This window comes from Ranitomeya variabilis, chromosome 2, assembly GCF_051348905.1.
Source record: "Ranitomeya variabilis isolate aRanVar5 chromosome 2, aRanVar5.hap1, whole genome shotgun sequence".
In the NCBI taxonomy this organism is placed as follows: Eukaryota; Metazoa; Chordata; class Amphibia; order Anura; family Dendrobatidae; genus Ranitomeya; species Ranitomeya variabilis.
In genome coordinates this window covers 569,653,478-569,668,884 of record NC_135233.1, presented here as the reverse complement: position 1 = coordinate 569,668,884, position 15,407 = coordinate 569,653,478, and positions in this window count along the sequence as shown.

Sequence of the window (15,407 nt, the reverse complement as noted above, 5' to 3'; positions counted from 1 at the left end):
TGCTTCTGAGGATAAGTTTATCCGAGTCACCAGCCTCAGAAATCGCAGGTTAACAGCAGCTCAGATTAGAGACCAGGTCAATGCCACACAGAGTTCTAGCAGCAGACACATCTCTACAACAACTGTTAAGAGGAGACTTTGTGCAGCAGGCCTTCATGGTAAAATAGCAGCTAGGAAACCACTGCTAAGGACAGGCAGCAAGCAGAAGAGTCTTGTTTGGGCTAAAGAACACAAGGAATGGACATTAGACCAGTGGAAATCTGTGCTTTGGTCTGATGAGTCCAAATTTGAGATCTTTGGTTACAAACACCGTGTCTTTGTGTGACGCAGAAAAGGTGAACATATGGACTCTACTTGCCTGGTTCCCACCGTGAAGCATGGAGGAGGAGGTGTGATGGTGTGGGGGTGCTTTGCTGGTGACACTGTTGGGCATTTTTTCAAAATTGAAGGCATACTGAACCAGCATGGCTACCACAGCATCTTGCAGCGGCATGCTATTCCATCCGGTTTCCGTTTAGTTGGACCATCATTTATTTTTCAAAAGGACAATGACCCCAAACACATCTCCAGGCTGTGTAAGGGCTATTTGACCAAGAAGGAGAGTGATGGGGTGCTACGCCAGATGACCTGGCCTCCACAGTCACCAGACTTGAACCCAATCGAGATGGTTTTAGGTGAGCTGGATCGCAGAGTGAATGGAAAAGGGCCAAAGTGCTAAAAGCATTTCTGGGAACTCCTTCAAGATTGTTGGAAGACCATTCCCCGTGACTACCTCTTGAAGCTCATCAAGAGAATGCCAAGAGTTTGCAAAGCAGTCATCAAAGCAAAAGGTGGCTACTTTGAAGAACCTAGAACCTAAGACATATTTTCAGTTGTTTCACACTTTTTTGTTAAGTATATACAGTCATATGAAAAAGTTTGGGCACCCCTATTAATCTTAAGCTTAATGTTTTATAAAAATTGTTTTTTTTGCAACAGCTATTTCAGTTTCATATATCTAATAACTGTTGGACACAGTAATGTTTCTGCCTTGAAATGAGGTTTATTGTACTAACATAAAATGTGCAATCTGCATTCAAACAAAATTTGACAGTTGCATAAGTATGGGCACCCTTATCATTTTCTTGTTTTAAATACTCCTACCTACTTTTTACTGACTTACTAAAGCACTTTTTTTGGTTTTGTAACCTCATTGAGCTTTGAACTTCATAGCCAGGTGTATGCAATCATGAGAAAAGCTACTTAAAGTGGCCACTTGCAAGTTGTTCTCCTGTTTGAATCTCCTCCGAAGAGTGGCATCATGGGCTCCTCAAAACAACTGTCAAATGATCTGAAAACAAAGATTATTCAACCTAGTTGTTCAGGGGAAGAATACAAAAAGCTGTCTCAGAGGTTTAACCTGTCAATTTCCACTGTGAGGAACATAGTAAGGAAATGGTACACAGGTACAGTTCTTGTTAAGGCCAGAATTGGCAGGCCAAGAAAAACATCAGAAAGGCAGAGAAGAATGGTGAGATCAGTCAAGGACAATCCTCAGACCATCTCCAGAGATCTGCAGCATCAACTTGCTGCAGATGGTGTCACTGTGCATCGGTCAACTATAGAACGCACTTGCATACTTCAGTGTGAATGTACAATTTTCATAGTCATGAAAATACAGAAAAATCTTTAAATGAGAAGGTGTGTCCAAACGTTTGGTCTGTACTGTATATATATATATATATATATATATATATATATATATATATATACACACACACACATATATATATATATATATATATATATATACACACACACACACACACACACACACACTGTATCTACATCTATATCTACATATATCTATATATATATATCTATAGTCTACATAAATGTATATTAGTACGTTGGAACAGTGAAAACTATTCACTTTTTACACAATAAGTTGCTTTTGTGTCCTTGCCTTCAATGTATGGTGGGAGATGATGACCATGAAAAAAAAATAATAAAACATGTTTGTCAGATGCTATGTGCCATCACTTACAGCTATGTGAAAAATAATAGTCTGTTAAAACAACTGAGAAAAAGCTCAATCCTTTTAATAGCATTTATTCCATATACACAAAGGCATTGGGAGCACTGCACATTCAATTCCAAGTGGAAACAGGAACAAAATATTCATTTTTAAACTGAAAATGAAAAAAGGAAAAATAGGCAGCTCAGAAAAAAAGGCTCTGCATTTTCATTTCTAAACTGCAGAATAAACTGACATTTTTTGCCAGACATATTGTTTCTGTTAATCACGAAACTAATATTTAGTTATATAAAGTTTATTTCTGATAACTTCTTTACATCTGTGTGGCGTGGTGTCACCTAACATCTGACACCTGAGAACAGACATCCCAGCCCCAGCTGACTGCACTCCACTCCACAGTTCTTTTGTATTCCTAGGTTTTGCATCAAAAACAGCAGTTTTGACATCACTTCAGAAATTCTTATGACTAAGTTTCCACCTTGGTGTTCATTGGAGCCTCTAGTGGTGATGTCAGGATTGTGTGGCAGGTAGCAGCCAGGTGCCACTCCAGGGCGTCTTCCAGTAGTAGCGGCTAACCCCAAGGGCCCAAGCTGTTTACTAAGACTCCTAGACAGGGCTGGAAATCCACTGGGACAAGTTCACACTGTGCAGGCAGGACGGCCACTTGGGACAGGTTCAGACTGTGCATCATCCAAATAGCAGGCAGGACAGCCACAGAGACAAGTTCATACTGTGCAGTTTTCGGATAGCAAACAAGATGGCCACAGGGATAGGTTAAGACTGTGCAGTCTCCGGATAAAAGACCGGATAGTCACAGGGACGGGTTCAGACTGTACCAACAGGAAGACCACAGGGACATATTCATACTGTGCAGTTTCTGGATAGCAATCAAGACGGCCACAGGGATAGGTTAAGACTATGCAGTCTCCGGATAGAAGACCGGATAGTCACAGGGACGGGTTCAGACTATACCAACAGAAAGGCCACAGGGACATATTCATACTGTGCAGTTTCTGGATAGCAATCGAGACGGCCACAGGGATAGGTTAAGACTATGCAGTCTCCGAATAGAAGACCGGATAGTCACAGGGACGGGTTCAGACTGTACCAACAGGAAGACCACAGGGACAGGTTTATACTGTGCAGTTTCTGGATAGCAATCGAGACGACCCAGGGATAGGTTAAGACTGTGCAGTCTCCGGATAGAAGACCGGATAGTCACAGGGTCGGGTTCAGACTGTACCAACAGGAAGACCACAGGAACAGGTTTATACTGTGCAGTGTCTGGATAGCAATCGAGACGACCCAGGGTAGGTTAAGACTGTGCAGTCTCCGGATAGAAGACCGGATAGTCACAGGGTCGTGTTCAGACTGTACCAACAGAAAGGCCACAGGGATAGGTTAAGACTGTGCAGTCTCCAGATAGAAGACTGGATAGTCACAGGGACGGGTTCAGACTGTATCAACAGAAAGGCCACAGGGACAGGTTCATACTGTGCAGTTTCTGGATAGCAATCGAGACGACCCAGGGATAGGTTAAGACTGTGCAGTCTCTGGATAGAAGACCGGATAGTCACAGGGACGGGTTCAGACTGTACCAACAGGAAGACCACAGGGACAGGTTCATACTGTGCAGTTTCTGGATAGCAATTGAGACGGCCACAGGGATAGGTTAAGACTGTGCAGTCTCCAGAAAGAAGACCGGATAGTCACAGGGACGGGTTCAGACTGTACCAACAGGAAGGCCACAGCGACAGGTTTGACACACTGGTCTTAGGAAACAGTTCAGGTACCGCCGATGCCATTTCAGTGTACGGGCATCACCGAAGCAGACACAGGAACAAGAACTAACTATACTGATCTAACGGGACACAAGATATGAGAAAGTTAAACAGACTATGAACCTGGCAACATACAGTTGCACAACCCTAACACTAAACTATAGTAGTTGCTCAGGCAGCTGCTTAGGGGAGAGGGAGTCTTTTATGCAAGATGCCTCCCAGTTATTGGTTGGAAGCCATCTTGCAGATGTACTACATTATACTAAATTTCTCATATATAAAAGCTGAGAGAATTAAGCATATGAGCGTGCTTCCCCTTTAAGAACAGGGGAGCATACCAGGTGCGCTGCTGACACTGCATGGTGTGCAAAAAAGCAGGAAGCAACATGCAGGAGAACACTGAGGACCATGCCGGGGTCTGGGCGGTGAGTAAGCTGGCATCACCGCATGGAGGGAGAAGGGGAAACCATGCAGAGACCCCAGCAGACAGACTTTATGAGGGCTTCTGGCAAATAGTTTGTCTTCTTATAGTTGCAGGTCTCACAGGTAACTGAAGATCTTCTTTGATCTCTCGGGCTGATTATCGGATGCGTCTTTGCCATTCTTGTGATTCTCTTATCTATGTGGATGGTAGTATTTATTTTCCTACCATGTGTTTCAGGTTTTGTCTACAATTTTAAAGAAATGGAAATCTGTTAAGCTGAGGAGCCAATTATTTTCTGAACTTTTTATGCTTACTCCTCTCCAACCAACGTCTTCATCAAACTTCTTTCTCCTTCTGTACAAAGTCTGGAAAAAAACATTTTACTCACTGAGCAAGGGCTGAAACCAGCAGGTACAATATTTGCTGTGCTCCTTCTTTAAATAAAAGACACCTATTTCTTCACAGAATGAATGACCTCACAAACTGACCTCCGCACTGCTATTAATTAGAACACCTCCTTTCATTAAATGAGTCACCCAATTAGCAGCTTGCATGTCATACACACGTGGTCAAAGTTGATGGTGCCCCTCGTTTAATGACAAAAGTAATAATAAAAGATCTATGAAAATGAACAAATGAAAGTCAGACATTGCTTTTCAACCATGCTTCCACAGAATAAAAAAAAAAAAAACCTCATGAAATAGGCCTGGACAGAAATGATGGTACCCCTGAAAATAATGTGACAAAAAGGACATGTTAAATCAAGGTGTGTCCACTAACTAGCATCACAGGTGTCTACAATCTTGGAATCAGTGAGTGGGCCTGTATATAGGGCTACAGATACTCACTATGCTGTGTGGTGACATGGTGTGTATCACACTCCACATGGACCAGAGGAAGTGAAGGAAAGAGTTGACTCAGGAGATTAGAAAGAAAATTATAGACAAACATGTAAAAAGTTATAAGACCATCTCTAAGCAGCTTGATGTTCCTGTGACGACAGTTACACATATTATTCAGAAATTTAAGATCCATTGGACTGTAGCCAACCTCCCAGGATGTCGCCGCAGGAGGAAAATTGATGACAAATCAAAGAGATGGATAATACAAATGGTAACAAAATAGCCCAGAAAAACTTCTTAACAGATAAAAGGTGAACTTCAAGCTCAAGGACCATCAGTGTCAGATCGCACCATCCGTCGTTGTATGAGCCAAAGTGGACTTCATGGGAGACGACCAAGGGGGACACCATTGTTGAAAAAAAATCATAAAGCCAGACTGGAATTTGCCAAACTACATGTTGACAAGCCACAAAGCTTCTGGGAGCATGTCCTATGGACAGATGAGACAAAAATGGAACTTTTTGGCAAGGTACATCAGCTTTATGTTCACAGATGGAAAAATGAAGCATATCAAGAAAAGAACACTGTCTCTATTGTGAAACATGGAGGAGGCTCTGTTATGTTCTGGGGCTGCTTTGCTGCATGTGGCACAGGGTGTCTAAAATCTGTGCAGGGTGCAGTGAAATCTCAAGAGTATCAAGGGATTCTAGAGGGAAATGTGCTGCCCAGTGTCAGAAAGCTTGGTCGAAGTCGCAGGTCATGGGTCTTACAACAGGATAATGACCCAAAGCACACAGATCAACATCCCCAAGAATGACTAAGAGGAAAACATTGGACTATTCTGAAGTGGCTTTCTGTGAGCCCTGACCTAAATCCTATTGAGCATCTTTGGAAAGAGCTGAAGCATGCTGTCTGGAAAAGGCAACCTTCAAACACGAGACAACTGGAGCAGTTTGCTCATGAGGAGTAGCCAAAATACCTGTCGAGAGGTGCAGAAGTCTCATTGACAGTTACAGGAATCATTTAATTCCAATGATTGCCTCAAAGGGTTGTGCAACAAGATATTAAGTTAAGGGTACCATCATTTCTGTCCAGGCCTATTTCATGAGTTTTATTTAAAAAAAAAAATTCTGTGGAAGCATGGTTGAAAAGCAATGTGACTTTCATTTGTTAATTTTCATAGATCTTTTATTTTTTATTATGTTTGTCAGATTCAAGTTATTTCTGTGACCATTGTGGGGTTTTCAATCATTATACGAGGGGTACCGACAATTTTGACCACGTGTGTATATTAAGGTTATTTTGACAATTCTTAGGCCATTTGTGTTAAACGGTTTCATACAGTCCTAGGAGACGTCAAAGTCTTACACATGTCTTTTCAAGGCAAATTGAGGCTTTGCAGAACTGGCCATGTTAGTAACCCTATATCTGTAAGTTAATAATAGCATTTTTTGTGGTGACAGGTTCCCCTAAAGCTTGAGAATTTGAATCTCATCTCTAGTTGCAGTGATTCCTAATCGCATCCACTTCTCAATTCTACCACTCACAGTTGAGGTTAGAATATTTAGGCGAGAAGAAAGGTAATGTATAGAACATTTTCACAAACTTCGACTGCATAGCTAGGTGCTGGATTTTGTATACTTGTGCTAAAGGGACTGAATAAAAAACCTGTATTCAATGATTGAGAGCTTTTTCACTATACTTCTGTCAATATAGTATATGTAGCGCCCCCACTGCCGCAGGGCCGAGGGGTACCCGATACCGGGCCTCTGAGTCTCTGCTCTGGGGTTGTCACGGTGGCTAGACCCGGTCCGTGACCCTGCTGAGGGGCGTACAATAATAGATGTGGATAGATGATGGTGGTGGTGATGCCGTAGTGGTGCGGTGCAGTAAATAACGAGGACACCAGGTTGCAGTCTCTTTACCTCTTTACTGAAGATCTCTAGGTCCTCAGTCCGGAATCCGGATAACCAGGCTGCGCAAGTCCGGCCGGTCCAATGGCACCTCCAGAGTTCTCTTAACAGGTGGAAATCTGCGCCTTCCTGCTAGCGCTATGTGTTGTGGTCCTTCCCTGCTGTGCTTACGGAAAGTCCCCACAACTGTTGTGTCCATTTCTTAAGTTCCCTCACAACTCAATTAGATGATGTTCTGCTAATCCTCCGTCCCTCCCTGATGTTACGGTTAGGACGGCACCCGTATGACAGGTAAGCTTGGAGCTCTTCCGGGACCCTAGAGTCGCCCCTCTCCACAAGTTGCCCCCCAAGACTGCATAGGTGATTTAGGTGAGACAGCCCGCCTTAGACTGACTGTCCTGCCGTTGGTTTAGAGTATTGCTTGAAGCTGAATATTGTAATACTCCCTCGTCGTTCCGGCCGCCGGTTGTGCGCCTCAGTAGGATGTTGCCTCGGTCTTACAGCACGACTCCTACTGGTATTCTCCTTGTTGCTTTGATCTCGTTTCTCACTCAGCACAATCTATCTCGCTTCCAGTCCCTCCTTGGGTACCGCCGCTATACTGAGCAGGCACGGTCCCGTTACGTTCGCTCAAGTTGCCAAGCCTCTGTCAGGATCCCACCCATGACAGGGACCCTACCGAATCTTCTCCCACAACACCCTCTGCCACAAGGTGTTGCCTGGTTCCAACCCAGTCAGCTTTCTGATCTAACTTCCTGCCTGACCCCCAGTTTACCCACAATGGTGGGGAGTGGCCTAGTGAATAGAACCCTTAGCTCCCCCTGGTGGCCCGGCTGTGAAATGTATTGGTGTCTGTGATACCTGTCCAGATGAACTCCTTTAGTGCCATCAGACGTACTATAGCTCCCCTTAGTGGCGGAACCACAGTACTGCAACGACCAGGACTCTGGGGCGCTGCATATACATCAAACTTGACCTTCTGCCATATTTTCATGTTTATTAGCTCTGGTAGGGAAATGCAGTTTTAGCTATATAATTTTTCCTACAGTACGCTCCAAAATTTTTAATTTTTTCTGTTTTTAAAACATAGGTTATATAACTTCAGAAACAAATAGTACATGCAAACATTTGAAGCAGATTACGATCTGCAAGGGGTATGTTCACCACCTATTCGAAGCTTCTTCCTTACTGCTCTCAGTAGGTCATGAGACACATTTAAACATCCGGTATATGGTCAGTATATTACATCAGTATTTGTAAGCCAAAACTAGGAATGGAACAATCAGAAGAAAAGAAACACGTCACCACTTCTGTATTTTTCACCCACTCCGGGTTTTGGCTTCTAAGTACTGATGAAAAATACTGACCAAATACTGAACGTGTGACTGTAGAATTTCTCTACAACCGCGAGGACTTGCCTTCTGAATAAACATAAGAAGAAGAGAAGAAGGGAAAAAGAAGGGAAAAGACAGAAAATATACAGAAATCAACATTTCGTTACACCGCTGCATCTGGTTTCCTTCAACAGCAGTCTAAGCAGGGATTGTGAGTTTTGATTTGTAGGGATAGGTGCTACTGTAACTCCTTTGAACCCTGAATCAAAAATACATGGTAAGTGGTGTAACTGGAAACTCATGGGCCCCCAATGCAAAAGGTTCAATGGGGCCCTCAATTATTGCAAGCCTTTAATAGTATTGTCATTTTCATATAGGCCAAAGGGTCTTTTTGAGCCTCTTAGGCTCCAGGGCTCAGGTGCCATTGCAACCCCTGCACTTACTGTAGCTATGCCCCTGTGCAGGGCACTAAAAACTAGCGTGCACAATCAGCCGATCTATTCCACTTCCCATAGTCTTGTAGCAAGAGGGCAATCAAAGGAGAATGCGGAATCTGTGTCTGATAGTGTCCTATATCTACTTACTAACAAAGGACCTATTCTAACCCCTGATATACTGTCTCCTTCCCCATTACCCTGTAGATTGTAAGCCCCCAGAGGCATGGTGCTCTCCCGCTCTCTACCTGTCCGTCACTGTTCTTTTGTTCACTGTATTTTATATATGTATTTTAAATGCATTTGTATATAAACTTTTTCACATGTACAGCAAGCACCCTGTAATTAATGGTGCTTTAAAAAAAAAAATCATTATTGTTATTAATAAAAAATAGGACACATGATCATTTATAAAGACCAGTATATCACTTTAACAGAATATCCACTGTGGCCAGATAAATACCGTACGTATTTAAAATATTTAATCAGTCTACTGATCCATCATTTCGATTTTGCTATAGCATTGGTTTGTTCTCACTCGAATGTGTTCACTATACTCCGCCAGTCGCTTGCCTTTGTTTCCTTAGTAACAGACTACAGACTGTCAATCAGCGTTCACGGATATGTAAAAAATAAGTTTATGGTCTATTACCAAGGCGACCATTGACACAATGCAGCGTGTCTGATCCAATAGAAAAATGTGATGAATAAAATTCTCTTAAAAACCACATATCAATTCATTCCCATTCAAAGATGCAGTTGAAAATCTTATATATTTCAAATCAATGTAACGTTATTGGGGATATCTAATTGTCTGATAAAAATCTGCAGTTATTCAATGAGACTGCAGACTTCTGAATCCTCACAGCGTGCGCACCGCACACTGTCAGGATTCTCTGGCACTGCGGTGTAGTAGAGAGCAGTCACGTGACCACAAGTATGATTTGCATACTTCTGGCCACAATATTACATGTGAGGCCTCGCTCAATTGCCTGCATGCAAATCGCATACTTGACGTGACCACCTGCTCTCACCAACAATCCCAGAGAATCCTGACAGCATGCTGTGCACACAATAAGGATTCAGGAGTCTGCATTTACACAGAGCCACTGCAGAAGACCAGACAACCCCTCTAAGTCACCATATCTCTTTAAATGTTCTAAAAAGATAAATTTCACTATGATTTCTATGTGAATACTTTTCTGCCCAATGATGACATTAGTATTCTAGGAGTGATACCTTTATTGGCTAACCAGAAACTAATATCAATATTTGATATTATTTTCTGGTTAGCCAATAAAGGTATCACTCCTAGAATACTTCTGTCATCATTGGGCAGAAAAGTATTCACATCGATTTTTCTGGCTAACACGGTACCACAATACAATTTGTTATTGTACACTAGGATTTCTAGTAACGTACATTTATATCCTACTGTATCCTTAAAATAGGCATGCAATACATGTGGGCCGGATGCCAGGGATACTCCACCAAGCAACAGATTTTTCTGTATTTTCATGACTATGAAAATTATACATTCACACTGAAAAACACCGTTAACCGGTGAGTAGCTAAGACTAATATATATGTATATATACTGTATTTACTTATATATATATACATATCTTAGTCACTCACCGGTTAACGGTGTTTTTCAGAGTCCATGACAGCACCACAGAGAGAGGGGATCCGCCCTTCAGGTACAGGAAACCGACAGATACATAAGGGCGGCACCTCTCTCACGCATCAGTTGGTTTGAAGAGCACAAGAGGACCACCAAGGTTATATCATGTCGGACGCTGTTCAGACCGGGTCGTTCGACAGACAGCGGTAATTCCGCTTTTGACCACTATTTGCTCATTGGCGTCGGCTAGATTTTATCTAGCTGTTCCGGGGTTAATTTACCTGATCCTTGGATTGGAAGCTGGGCCATGCCCATTGCCTTTAAATAGCTCTCCTGATCATTGGGCGTCGACAATTATAGCTTCTGTCTTATGCGTTGTTATCTCGGTCTGTAGTGGAGAGCTGGTTGTTGGAGATTCGTTGCTGGTGGTGTATTTTCCTTTGTCTTATTAACTCCTTCCTATATTTGTATTTATTTTGCCCTGCACATTTATAGTGTATTCCTGAGTGACTGCGGCGTGGTGTATATTTTCCTTTATCCTTGTCTGTGCTAACTGTGGGAATTGGTGAATTACCTCTTCACTGGGTGGTGGGCGGAGGTTTCAGCCTAGGGTTCAAACAGGAAACAGGGCGAGGCCTGGACACGCACACCATCAGTGTAAACTCCAGGTAGAGGGTCAGTCAGGATTTCCCTAGTCTGAAGGAAATTGCAGGGGCCCGGGTTATTAGCTCTTGCCCACCTAGTCTCCCCGTGACATTATAATCGGCCCAACAAAAAAAAAAAAGGGGTTTCTTTTATTTGTGTGTTTGTCATGGATCCCATGACTTCCATAACCCGCCAGTTGGAGGCGCTGTCCCTACAGGTCACTGAGTTGAGGGGGGCAGTACAGCAACAGGGACTAGCAGTATCTAATGTGCAAGCTGGAGCGACAGAAAGAGTTGCTGAGCCTAAATTTCCTTTGCCTGAAAAATTTGCTGGGGAACGCAGTAAATTTGTTTCTTTTCGTGAAGCTTGCAAACTATATTTCCGTATGCACCCGATCTCTTCAGGTAATGAGGCTCCGCGTGAGGGCCTGGTGTTGTCATTGTTAAGCGGGGATCCCCAAGCATGGGCGTTTTCTTTTCCATCTGATTCCGCTGCGTTTGACTCTGTGGAGAGTCCTCTGGAGACCCTGCTCAGCAGGTCAAGATTGTAATATCTTTCCTGCGGGGCGACCCTCAGAATTGGGCATTTGCAGGCACCAGGGGATCCTGCATTGCTCAGTGTGGATGCGTTTTTTCTGGCACTGGGATTGCTCTATGAGGAACCTAACCTGGAGATTCAGGCTGAAAAGGCTTTATTAGCCCTCTCTCAGGGGCATGATGAAGCGGAAGTATATTGTCAAAAATTTCGGAAATGGTCGGTGCTTACTCAGTGGAATGAGTGCGCCCTGGCTGCAAACTTCAGAGGTGGTCTTTCTGAGGCCATTAAGGATATTATGGTGGGGTTCCCTGCGCCTACAGGTGTGAATGAGTCTATGACTATGGCCATTCAGATTGATCGGCGTTTGCGGGAGCGCAAACCTGTGCACCAGTTGGCGGTGTCTTCTGAACAGGCACCTGAGACTATGCAATGTGATAGAATTCAGTCCAGAAGTGAACGGCAAAATTATAGGCGGAAAAATGGATTGTGTTTTTATTGTGGTGATTCAGCTCATGTTATATCAGCATGCTCTAAACGCACAAAAAAGGTTGATAAATCTTTTGCCATTGGTACTCTGCAGTCTAAGTTCATTTTGTCTGTAACTCTGATTTGTTCACTGTCATCCATTTCCGTCGATGCCTATGTGGATTCGGGCGCTGCCCTGAGTCTTATGGATTGGTCATTTGCCAAACGCTGCGGTTTTAGTCTGGAGCCTCTGGAAGTTCCTATTCCTTTGAAGGGAATTGACTCTACACCATTGGCTATGAATAAACCGCAGTACTGGACACAAGTGACCATGCGCATGACTCCCGTTCATCAGGAGGTGATTCGCTTCCTTGTACTGTATAATTTACATGATGTACTAGTGCTTGGTCTGCCATGGTTACAAACTCATAATCCAGTCCTGGATTGGAAAACAATGTCTGTGTTAAGCTGGGGATGTCAGGGGTTTCATGATGATGCACCTCTGATTTCAATCGCTTCATCTACTCCTTCTGAGGTCCCTGCATTTTTGTCTGACTATCGGGATGTTTTTGAGGAGCCTAAGCTCAATTCGCTCCCTCCTCATAGGGATTGTGACTGTGCTATAGAATTAATTCCTGGCAGTAAGTTCCCTAAGGGTCGTTTATTTAATCTGTCAGTGCCAGAGCATACTGCTATGCGGAATTATATTAAGGAGTCCTTGGAAAAGGGACATATTCGTCCATCTTCGTCCCCTCTGGGAGCAGGTTTTTTTTTTGTGGCTAAAAAAGATGGTTCCCTGAGGCCTTGTATAGATTATCGCCTTCTGAATAAGATTACAGTCAAATATCAGTATCCATTGCCATTATTGACTGATTTGTTTGCTCGCATTAAGGGGGCTAGGTGGTTCACTAAGATAGATCTTCGCGGTGCGTATAATCTTGTGCGGATAAAGCAGGGTGATGAGTGGAAAACCGCATTTAATACGCCTGAGGGCCATTTTGAGTATTTGGTAATGCCTTTTGGACTTTCTAATGCTCCTTCAGTCTTTCAGTCCTTTATGCACAATATTTTCCGTGAATATCTGGATAAGTTTATGATTGTGTATTTGGATGATATTTTGGTGTTTTCTGATGACTGGGAGTCTCATGTTCTACAGGTCAGGAAGGTGTTTCAAGTCCCGTGGGCCAATTCTCTGTTTGTGAAGGGCTCGAAATGTCTCTTCGGAGTCCAGAAGATTTCTTTTTTGGGGTACATTTTTTCTCCTTCTACTATTGAGATGGATCACGTCAAGGTTCAGGCGATTTGTGACTGGACACAACCTACATCTGTTAAGAGTCTTCAGAAGTTCTTGGGTTTTGCTAATTTTTATCGTCGGTTCATTACTAATTTTTCCAGTGTTGTTAAACCTTTCACTGATTTGACTAAAAAGGGTGCTGATGATGCTAATTGGTCTCCTACGGCTGTGGAGGCCTTTCAGGAACTTAAGCGCCGGTTTTCTTCTGCTCCTGTGTTATGTCAACCAGATGTTTCACTTCCTTTTCAGGTTGAGGTTGATGCTTCCGAGATTGGAGCGGGGGCGGTTTTGTCACAGAGAAGTTCCGATGGCTCGGTGATGAAGCCATGTGCATTCTTTTCTAGAAAATTCTCGCCCGCCGAGCGCAATTATGATGTGGGTAATCGGGAGCTTTTGGCCATGAAGTGGGCATTTGAGGAGTGGCGTCATTGGCTTGAGGGTGCTAGACATCGTGTGTTGGTCTTGACTGATCACAAAAATCTGATTTACCTTGAGTCTGCCAGGCTTCTGAATCCTAGACAGGCTCGTTGGTCGTTGTTTTTTTCTCGTTTCAATTTTGTGGTTTCATACCTGCCAGGTTCAAAGAATGTGAAGGCAGATGCTCTTTCCAGGAGTTTTGTGGCTGACTCTCCTGGAGACTCTGGGCCTACTGGTATCCTTAGGGATGGGGTAATATTGTCCGCCGTCTCCCCGGACTTGCGACGTGCATTGCAGGAGTTTCAGGTGGATAAACCTGATCGTTGTCCACCAGAAAGACTGTTTGTTCCGGATGATTGGACCAGTAGAGTCATCTCCGAGGTCCATTCTTCTGTGTTGGCTGGTCATCCTGGAATATTTGGTACTAGAGACTTGGTGGCCAGGTCTTTTTGGTGGCCTTCCTTGTCAAGGGATGTGCGCACCTTTGTGCAGTCTTGTGAAGTGTGTGCTCGGGCTAAGCCTTGCTGTTCTCGGGCCAGTGGGTTGTTGTTATCCTTGCCTATCCCGAAGAGGCCTTGGACGCACATTTCCATGGATTTTATTTCAGATCTCCCTGTCTCACAGAAAATGTCCGTTATCTGGGTTGTGTGTGACCGCTTTTCTAAGATGGTTCATTTGGTACCCTTGCCTAAGTTGCCTTCCTCCTCTGAGTTGGTCCCTTTATTTTTTCAGAACGTGGTTCGTTTGCATGGGATTCCGGAGAATATCGTTTCTGACAGGGGATCCCAGTTTGTGTCTAGATTTTGGCGGACGTTTTGTGCTAAGATGGGCATTAATTTGTCTTTCTCGTCTGCATTCCATCCTCAGACGAATGGCCAGACGGAGCGAACTAATCAGACCTTGGAAACTTATTTAAGGTGTTTTGTTTCTGCTGATCAAGATGACTGGGTTGTCTTTTTGCCACTGGCCGAATTTGCCCTTAATAATCGGGCTAGTTCTGCTACTTTGGTTTCTCCTTTCTTTTGTAATTCGGGGTTTCATCCTCGTTTTTCCTCTGGTCAGGTGGAGCCATCGGATTGTCCTGGAGTGGACGTGGTGGTGGACAGGCTACATCAGATTTGGAATCAGGTGGTGGACAATTTGAAGTTGTCTCAGGAGAAGGCTCAGCAGTTTGCTAATCGCCGTCGCCGCGTGAGTCCCCGACTTCGTGTTGGGGACTTGGTGTGGTTGTCTTCTCGTTTTGTCCCTATGAAGGTCTCTTCTCCCAAGTTCAAGCCTCAGTTCATCGGTCCTTATAAGATCTTGGAGATTCTTAACCCTGTATCTTTTCGTTTGGATCTCCCAGCATCGTTTGCTATTCATAATGTGTTCCATCGGTCGTTATTGCGGAGGTATGAGATGCCCGTTGTTCCTTCGGTTGAGCCTCCTGCTCCGGTGCTGGTGGAGGGAGAATTGGAGTATGTTGTTGAGAAGATCTTGGATTCTCGTGTTTCCAGACGTAAACTCCAGTATTTGGTTAAGTGGAAGGGTTATGGTCAGGAGGATAATTCCTGGGTGGTCGCCTCTGATGTTCATGCGACTGATTTGGTCCGCGCCTTCCATAGAGCTCATCCTGATCGCCCTGGGGGTTCTCGTGAGGGTTCGGTGACCCGTCCTCAAGGGGGGGGTACTGTTGTGGAT